The 10,324-nt window shown below is 42.0% G+C and overlaps 1 pseudogene; it reads right to left on the bottom strand.

Moving 5' to 3' along the window:
- Positions 1-4,121: 4,121 nt before the first annotated feature.
- On the bottom strand, positions 4,122-4,876 carry LOC105542731 (annotated as a pseudogene).
- Between the last annotated feature and the right edge of the window lie 5,448 nt (positions 4,877-10,324).

Raw genomic sequence — 10,324 nt, 5'->3', positions numbered from 1 at the left:
CATGCCAGTTAGAATGGCAATCATTAAAAAGTCAGGAAACAACAGGTGCTGGAGAGGATGTGGACAAATAGGAATGCTTTTATACTGTTGGTGGGACTGTAAACTAGTTCAACCATTGCGGAAGGTAGTGTGGCGATTCCTAAAGGATCTAGAACTAGAAATACCATTTGACCCAGTGATCCCATTACTGGATATATACCCAAAGGATTATAAATCATGCTGCTATAAAGACACATGCACACGTATGTTTATTGCAGCACTATTCAGAATAGCAAAGACTTGGAACCAACCCAAATGTCCATCAATGATAGACTGGATTAAGAAAATGTGGCACATATACACCATGTAATATTATGCAGCCATATAAAAGGATGAGTTCATGTCCTTTGTAGGGACATGGATGAAGCTAGAAACCATCATTCTCAACAAACTATCACAAGGACGGAAAACCAAACACTGCATGTTCTCACTCATAGGTGGGAATTGAACAATGAGAACACTTAGACACAGGGTGAGGAACATCACACACAGGGGCCTGTTATGGGGCGGGGTGATGTGGGAGGGATAGCATTAGGAGATACACCTAATGTAAATGACGAGTTAATGGGTGCAGCACACTAACATGGCACATGTATACATATGTAACAAACCTGCAAGTTGTGCACATGTACCCTAGAACTGAAAGTATGATAATAAAAAAAAGACCAAAGGTAAATAAAACCACAAAGATGGGAAGAAACCAGAGCAGAAAAGCTGAAAATTCTAAAAACCAGAGTACCTCTTCTCCCCCAAAGGATTGCAGCTCCCTGTCAGCAATGGAAGAAAGCTGGACGGAAAATGACTTTGACAAACTGATAGAAGTAGGCTTCAGAAGGTCGGTAATAAACTTCTCCCAGCTAAAGCAGCATGTTCAAACCTATCACAAGGAAGCTAAAAAATTGAAAACAGATTAGATGAATGGTCAACTAGAATAAATAGTGTAGAGAAGACCTTAAATGACCTAATGGAGCTGAAAACCATGGCACGAGAACTTCATGACGCATGCACAAGCTTCAATAGCCAATTTGATCAAGTGGAAGAAAGGGTATCAGTGATTGAAGATCAAATTAATGAAATAAAGTGAGAAGACAAGTTTAAAGAAAAAGAGTAAAAAGAAACGAACAAAGCCTACAAGAAATATTGGACTATGTGAAAAGACCAAATCTATGTTTGATTGGTGTACCCGAAAGTGATGGGGAAATGGAATCAAGTTGGAAAACACACTTCAGGATATTAACCAGGAGAACTTCCCCAACCTAGCAAGGCAGGCCAACATTCAAATTCAGGAAATACAGAGAACACCACAAAAATACTCCTCGAGAAGAGCAACCCCAAGACACATAATTGTCAGATTCACCAAAGTTGAAATGCGGGAAAAAATGTTAAGGGCAGCCAGAGAGAAAGGTCGGGTTACCCACAAAGGGAAGCCCCTCAGACTAACAGTGGATCTCTTGGCAGACACCCTACAAGCCAGAAGAGAGTGGGGGCTATTATTCAACATTCTTAAAGAAAAGAATTTTCAACCCAGAATTTCATATCCAGCCAATTTCATAACCAGAAGTGAAGGAGAAATAAAATCCTTTACAGACAAGCAAATGCTGAGCGATTTTGTCACCACCAGGCCTGCCCTACAAGAGCTCCTGAAGGAAGCACTAAACATGGAAAGAAACAACTGCTACCAGCCACTGCAAAAACATGCCAAACTGTAAAGACCATCGATGCTAGGAAGAAACTGTATCAACTAATGGGCAAAACAACCAGCTAACATCATACCGGCAGAATCAAATTCACATATAGCAATATTAACCTTAAATGTAAATGGGTTAAATGCCCCAGTTAAAAGACACAGATTGGCAAACTGGATAAAGAGTCAAGACCATCAGGGTGCTTTATTCAGCAGACCTATCTCATGTGCAGATACACACATAGACTCAAAGGGATAAAGGAAGATCTACCAAGCAAATGGAAAGCAAAAAAAAAAAAAAAGCAGGGGTTGCAATTCTAGTCTCTGATAAAACAGACTTTACACCAACAAAGATCAAAAGAGACAAAGAAGGCCATTACATAATGGTAAAGAGATCAATTCAACAAGAAGAGCTAACTATCCTAAATATATATGCACCCAATACAGGAGCACCCAGATTCATAAAGCAAGTCCTTGGAGACCTACAAAGAGACTTAGACTCCCCCACAATAATAATGGGAGACTTTAACAACCCACTGTCAACATCAGACAGATCAACAAGACAGAAGGTTAACAAGGATATCCAGGACTTGAACTCAGCTCTGCACCAAGCGGATGTAATAGACATCTACAGAACTCTCCACCCCAAATCAACAGAATATACATTCTTCTCAGCACCACATCACGCTTATTCCAAAATTGACCACATAATTGGAAGTAAAGCACTCCTCAGCAAATGTAAAATAACAGAAATCACAAGAAACAGTCTCTCAGACCACAGTGCAATCAAATTAGAACTCACATGAAAAAATGCTTACCATCACTGGTCATCAGAGAAATGCAAATCAAAACCACAGTCAGATACCATCTCATGCCAATAAGAATGGCGATCATTAAAAAGTCAGGAAATGACAGATACTGGAGAGGATGTGGACAAATAGGAACGCTTCTATACTGTTGGTGGGAGTGTCAATTAGTTCAACCACTGTGGAAGATAGTGTGGCGATTCCTCAAGGATCTAGAACTAGAAATACCATTTGACCCAGTGATCCCATTACTAGGTATATAACAAAAGGATTATAAATCATGCTACTATAAAGACACACGCACACGTATGTTTATTTCGGCACTATTCACAATAGGAAAGACTTGGAACCATCCCAAATGTCCATCAATGATAGACTGCATTAAGAAAATGTGGCACATATATACCATGGAATACTATGCAGCCATATAAAAGGATGAGTTCATGTCCTTTGTAGGGACATGGATGAAGCTGCAAACCATCATTCTCAGCAAACTACCACAAAGACAGAAAACCAAACACCAGATGTTCTCATTCATAGGTGGGAATTGAACAATGAGAACACTTAGACACAGGGTGGGGAACATCACACACTGGGGCCTGTCAGGGGGTTGGGGGCTGGGGGAGGGATAGCATTAGGAGAAATACCTAATGTAAATGATGAGTTGATGGGTGCAGCATACCAACATGGCATACATATACCTATAATGAAGTATAATAAAAAGTATAATAATTTTATATAAAAATAATCTGACCATTTTAACTTTTGGGGTAAATGGAAATTAAGTGACTTACTATTTTTTTTTTTTTTGGCAGAGTCTTGCTCTGTCGCCAGACTGGAGTGCAGTGGCATGATCTCGCTCACTGCAACCTCTGCCTCCTGGGTTCGAGCAGTTCTCCTGCCTCAGCCTTGCATGTAGCTGGGATTACAGTTGTCCGCCACCACGCCCGGCTACGTTTTGTATTTTTAGTAGAGACAGGGTTTCGCCATGTTGGCCAGGCTGGTCTTGAACTCCTGACCTCAGGTGATCTACCCGCCTTGGCCTGCCAAAGTGCTGGGATTACAGGTGTGAGCCACCGCGCCCGGCCACTATTCGTATAGATAGGAATGAATTTAATTCCCTCCTCCTCTGTGAGAGCTATCTTTTTGAAAAAAAAGTAGTTTATTGTCTTTACTGATTATAAAATTAACACATACACAATCATAAGATTAGAAAATATGGACAATTAGGATAATGAGTATGATAGCTAATAGTTTTTTAGTATGCATGATGTGTTCAGCACTCTTTTAAATGCTTTACATATAGAAATATGTTGAATTTCTCATGTTACCCATGAGGTAGGAAATATTATTGCCACCATTTTGCTGATGATGAAACTGAGAGGTATGGAAGGGCTAAGTTTTTTCCTCAAGGTTACACAACCAGATAATAAAAATCACAAATAATCACATTATCTAGAGACAATCATCATTTCAGTGAATATCTGCCATGCTTTTCTGTATCATATCTTTATTTAAATGAGACATTAAATGACAATTTTGTAACCTGCATTTTTTTTAGTCTGTCTTATTTATTTGTTACTCAAAAAATCTTATTTTTGACTAGATTCAGACTTGGAAGTAGAAGCTCGCAGAGGGGACAGTCTGCGTCTCTTGTCAATCTGTTCTTGGTGCTTCTCTTTAGCTTCCTTCATTCTCTTGGCCAAAAGTTTAGCATATTCTGTAGCCACTTCCTTATTTTTCTTAATTCTCTGTTTCTTCAGAGCAATACGCCACCGTTTGTGCTGCAGTACATGTGGAGTAAGTAACAAGATACTGAATCTTGGGTGATTTGGTCCTAGGTTTCTTACCTTCTTTGTTTAAGGGCTGTCTTACAACACACTGGTGGACATCATCATATTTAGAGAGACTGAAAAGTTTGCAGATTCAGCTAGCTCTTTTGGGCCCGAGGCGACAAGGCACCATAGTATCAGTCAGTCCAGGAATATCCTTCTCTCCTTTTTTTTACAATAACCAAGTTGAGAATGCTCAGATTGGCATCCACAATGCAACCACAAGCAGATTTTCACTTTCTTTTTCCAGTTCTCCTTGGTCTGTAACAGGAATGCCTTTTATTCAGTAGCAGGTGGACATGGCCATTGGTCAAGACACCCTGATTCATAGGGAAACCTTGTTTGTTGTTCCCACCGCTGACTCAGACCACATAACCCTTCCAGTCTTTACCCAGAGCATCAGCAGCAACTTCTGTGGCCACATGCTTCTCATAAAAAGTATGAAGTTTGTGTCCATTGTCCACTTCAATGAGTTTCTGGCAGCCAGTGGCTGGGAAGGAGATGTTCAGCTTCATCTTGAAGCAGCTGATCGCTTTCAGGGCACCATGAAAAAGAGCTGTAGCCTGCATTTTTAACTTAATAATATTACATCAGCTGGACATGGTAGCACATGCCTATAGTCTCAGCTACTCAGGAGACTGAGGTGGGAGGATTGCTTGAGCCTAGGAGATTGAGACCAGACTAGGCAATATAGTGAGACCCTGTCACTGAACAATTTTTGTAATTATCAGGGCATAGTGGAGGATGTCTGTAGTCCCAGCTACTCGGGAGGCTGAGGTGGGGGGATTGCTTGAGCCCAGTAGTTAAAGGTTGTAGTGAGCTGTGATGACACCACTGTGCTCCAGCCTGGGCAACAGAGCAATATCGCATCTCTATTTAAAATAATAACAACAATAATATTGCATGGATAGCTTTCCATGGCAATAAACACAATCTTCACCGTCATTTTTATGGCCACAGTGTTCCACTATATGAAGTTATGTAATATAGCCATGATATAGTACTTTAAACAATGTTGAGATGAACATCTTATCCATTCATTTTTTGTTCACCTGTCTGATATTTTATCTTGGTACAAATTTCGAGAAGCATTGTCACTAAATCCAAGAGAATACCTCAGTTTATTTTATATACTTGAGTCTAGAGATAATTGTATTTTTTATGCATTATTTTCATCACTTTTCTAGATTGAATATTAACAATAAAATGGGTAATTAGGTGCCTTCCCATTAGAGAGGAAACAGATTGTTGTATGTTATTTTTTCACATCAAACTACTATCAGTAAATTTGGCAAAAATAAACTGATGAATATATTTCCCCATGAGCTCACTGGGCTTCTTCTCATAGTCTGTCACACTGAAAACATTTAATGGTGGTTTTAGCACCTTCTACTGGTAAGAAAGCAAAATCTGACAGTGATGGCTCAGGTTTGTATGGGTTGTTTTAAAGTAAAAAATCCAAACAGGAACAAAAAACCAAACACCACATGTTCTCACTCATAAGCGGGAGCTGAAAAATGAGAACACATGGATAACAGGGAGGGGAACGTCATACACGGGGGCCTGTCGGGGGCTGGGGGACGAGGGGAGGGAGAGCATTAGGACAAATACCTAATGCATGTGGGGTTTAAAACCTAGATGATCGGTGCAGCAAACCACCATGGCACATGTATACCTATGTAACAAACCTGCACATTCTGCACGTGTATCCCAGAACATGAAGTAAAATTTTAAAAAATAAAATTAAAAGAAGAATGCAAAAAATAAAAATAAAAAAACATAATCTATAGCTTTATGGTATTTTTACTTTTTACTTTTCTTTCATTTTGTTAATATGACTGCAAAGACTAGGAAAGTCCAAAAAATAAATCAGATATTTTGATGTTAATATGAGCATAATTTCTTCTTAAGTATGAAACCATGTATTGTAGTTCAGCTCTAAAGGTCAAGATATTTCAGGGAATGTTAGGTGTTTTTTTTTAAAAAGGTCAACTTTTCCCACCGTCTCAGACTTGTAAACACCTACTTAAACTGTAATTGTCTTTGTGGTTAATTACTTTTTTTTTTTTTTTTTGGAGACGGAGTTTCACTCTGTCACCCAGACTGGAGTGCAGTGGCCCGATCTCGGCTCACTGCAACATCTACCTCCCAGCAACCTCCGCCTCCCGGTTTCAAGCAATTCTCCTGCCTCAGCCTCCCAAGTAGCTGGGATTACAGGTGCCCATCCTGCCCGGCTAATGTTTGTGGTTTTAGTAGATATGGGGTTTCACCATGTTGGCCACTGGTCTCAAACTCCTGAACTTAGATGATCCACCCACCTTGGCCTCCCAAAGTGCTGGGATTACAGGTGTGAGACACTGTGTCCTCCCAAAGTGCTGGGATTACAGGCGTGAGCCACCGCACCTGGCCTGTGCTCAATTACTTTCTATTTAACCTCCAGCTCAGCATAATACCAGTGACTCATATTTACCTAGAAATGCTAACAGGATACATAGTATTGTGCTAAATCACATTCATCTGGCAACAAGAATAGATGTGACATTGTACATTTAGTAACAAAAGAAAGAAAATGTGGCCCTATTCAGACGAGAAAGTACTGAAGAAGAATTATCCTCCTGTTTTTTCCAATTGCATTCCCTGCACTGAACAGTACAGCGGATCTCTGTCCTCATCTTATGGTGAGAAAATTTAAAACGCCACTATGAAGATCATCTATTTGACATGATTCAGAACTGTGAACATCATTAATTTGGCTCTTCCCTTATATGACAAGTCTTCCTAAGTTTTTCTTAGTTTCTTAGGACATTAAGAATGTTCTGTGGTGTTGGCACCACAGAAGCTGCTGTTGGCACCACACCTTCTGTAAAAATAACAAGGTGGCATGCTGAGGAGGCAGTGAGATACCACAGGACACATGAGAAATTCATCCAAGTTGGGCTCAGAATAAGCCCTTCCTGGCCGGGCACGGTGGCTCACACCTGTAATCCCAGCACTTTGGGAGGACATAGTATCTCACACCTGTAATCCCAGCACTTTGGAAGGCCAAGGCGGGGTGGATCACCTGAGGTCAGGAGTTTAAGACCAGCCTGGCCAACATGACAAAACCCTGTCTCTACTAAAAAATACAAAAATTAGCCAGGTGTGGTGGGTGCCTGTAATCCCAGCCACTCATGAGGCTGAGGCAGGAGAATCGCTTGAACCCGGGAGGCAGAGGTTGCAGTGAGCCGAGATCACACCACTGCACTCCAGCCTGGGTGACAGAGTGAGACTCCATCTCAAAAAAAAAAAAAATTTAAATTTAAATTTAAATTAAAAAAAAAAAAAAGCCCTTCCTAGCAGAGAAGATGGTAGCAGCATTTACTGGAGAAAATTGGACAATCTACTCCTTCCTTTCTGAATGCAGCTTTTTAGAGGGTGGACAGTTGTTGCTGCACAGAGGTTGCTCATCCTTATTACTGCTGCTGTGTACCTTTCTCTGTGTTCTGGAACTCTTCACTCAACCGTCTTTACCAGAGGCCCTATTCTTGGGGCTGGGGATGCCATGAACAAGACAGGCAAAGTCCTGCCCTCGGTAAGCAGACATTGTAGCTGGGGAGACAGTGCACAAGTGAATAGTGGATATGATCCAAAAGAAAAGACAGTGGGATAGGAAGGAGACAGCAGTGATGATTCTAGAGAGATGCTCAGGAAAGCCCTTCTGGGGAGATTTCATATTTGAGCTGAGATCTGAAATAAGTGAGCCATGTGGGAAGGTCTAGGGGCAGAGAGAACAGCAAGTGTGGAGCCCTGAAGGGGACTGAGCCTAGTGCTTGTGAGGGACAAGAGGACTGCCAGGGTAGCCAGGGGGAGTACAGGAGGTGGGTGGGCAGGCGAGCAAGAAAGGCCATCGAAATAATAGGGTGTTCTCCACGGCAAAGCAAATGTTATAAGACAGTCTCTGGAAAAAATGCTGATGGTCAAAAATTTGGACAATCGGTAATAAAATTAATGACAAATGCCACACTGTAACTAAACTGCAATGAAATTTACCCCTAAATGCATCTGGGATTTAGCTTCCCCAAACCAAGGCATATTCTGGAAAATGTTATTAATTCACTCAAGTATGTTTTCAGCACATAGAATATGCTTAGCACCTACTAGTGGATGAAGATACAGTGTGGAGTTCGTAGCATAGCAAGAAAGAAGCACAACAAAGTTCAAATAAATCTGGATTTGTGGATCATGGTGAGTGTCATGGAGAAAGACATCAGGGGGATGGGAGTGAAGAGAACAGGAGAGGTTGGGAGGAACATGCCTTGAACAGGTTGCCAGTCTCCTGTCTGGGGAAGTTGCATCTGAGCTGAGACCTGAGTGAGCATGAGAGGACCGGTGGGAAGACAAGCTTCTAGAGAGTGGGAACATGTGTCGAGACCTGCGCTGAGCAAGCGCGGCTGGAGAGGACTGAATGAGCAGAGAGAAGCAGTAGGAGAGGAGGGAGCCGAGTTTCTCAGCCTTAGCACTGCTGATATTTTGGGCTGGACAATTCTTTGTTGAGGGCTGTCCTGTGCGTTGTAGGATGTTAAGCAGCATCCCTGGTCTGTACCGCTAGATGCCAGTAACACTTTCCTCTGCTCCACTCCAAGCTGAAACTACTAAAAAAAGGCCCCAAACATTGCCAAATGTCCCCTGGGGGGCAAGAGAAGCACTGGGCTAGAGGCTCAGGCAAGGCCAGGTCAAGCGGAGCTTTGAAGGCCATGATAAGGCACTTTATTCTGAGTCTGATGGTGTTATAGAGGAATGTTATGCTCCCCAAAATTCATATGTTGAAGGCCTAACCACCACTGTGATGGTATTAGGAGGTGGGCCTTTGGGACGTGATTAGGTCTTGAGGGTAGAGCCTTCATGAATGGGAATTAGTGGCCTTAAAGGAAAACACAGGAGAGAGTTTGCTTCCTGTCTTCCTGCTTTCTGCCATGTGAGGATACAGTCAGATAGACATCTGTAAACCAGGAAGCTGGCCCTCACCAAGTTCCAGACCTGCCAGCGCCTCCATCTTGGACTTCCCAACCTGCGAAGCTGTGAGAAACAGGTGTTTGTTGTTTAAGCCACCAAGTCTATGACAATTTGTTAGAGCAGCCTGACGTGACTAAGACAAATGGAATGTCATGGAAAATTCCAAGTAAGGGAAATACGTGATCCCAAATACACCACAGGTAATTGAACCATGTATTATTATCTTTGAAAGTTCTCTTTCAAGAGTATTGAACCATAGTAGTCACTACTATTTTGACTAGAACCTGCCAGTTCCAGTTTACCCTGAGCTTGTATCTCCCTGCATCCAAATCTTGCGTTAGGTTCTCTCCCTGGAGTAACTTCTGCTGATTCAGACACAACCACCACCACTGACGCTGTTTTAAGCAGGCAACTGGGGAAGAGTATGGACTGAAACACACTTTGCCTATCTGAAACATGGGGATCTTATCCATCTCAAAGAGCTGTTGCAAGAATAAATGAAAAAAGTGCCTGGCACAGCCTCTGGACATACTGACACTCTATAAGTCTTAGAAGGAAGTAGAACAAAATACTGTGGCAGACACAGAGGTGTGCCCCTCAGATCTCCTTTCAAGAAAAAATTTTGCTGCTCAACTGCCAAGAATGCAGTGAGCTGACAGCCTCCGCTGTTACTACCTTCAGAATCTGCCACTTTTTAGCTAAGGTCATGTTCTTCCTGGAGGGGCACCAGGGCCTGGATATTTCTGCAAAGTGCAGGACTCCTCTAACAGGCAATATTGCTCCAGAGCTCTCTGTTGGGGGCGGGTGGAGACTCAGATCTGTAACGTTGTCTGAGCTTTTCCACCCAATACCGCTTCTCCAGTCTCTTTCATTTTTCATAGGCATTACTTCCCACTAAGCCTCTTGCACTAACTCTGTCTCAGATCTGCTTCCCAGAGGACCCAGCTGATGCATCTCTCTATTTACTTTGC

Source organism: Mandrillus leucophaeus, unplaced genomic scaffold, assembly GCF_000951045.1.
Source record: "Mandrillus leucophaeus isolate KB7577 unplaced genomic scaffold, Mleu.le_1.0 Scaffold267, whole genome shotgun sequence".
In the NCBI taxonomy this organism is placed as follows: domain Eukaryota; kingdom Metazoa; phylum Chordata; class Mammalia; order Primates; family Cercopithecidae; genus Mandrillus; species Mandrillus leucophaeus.
This window is presented reverse-complemented; position numbering and strand designations above follow the sequence as displayed.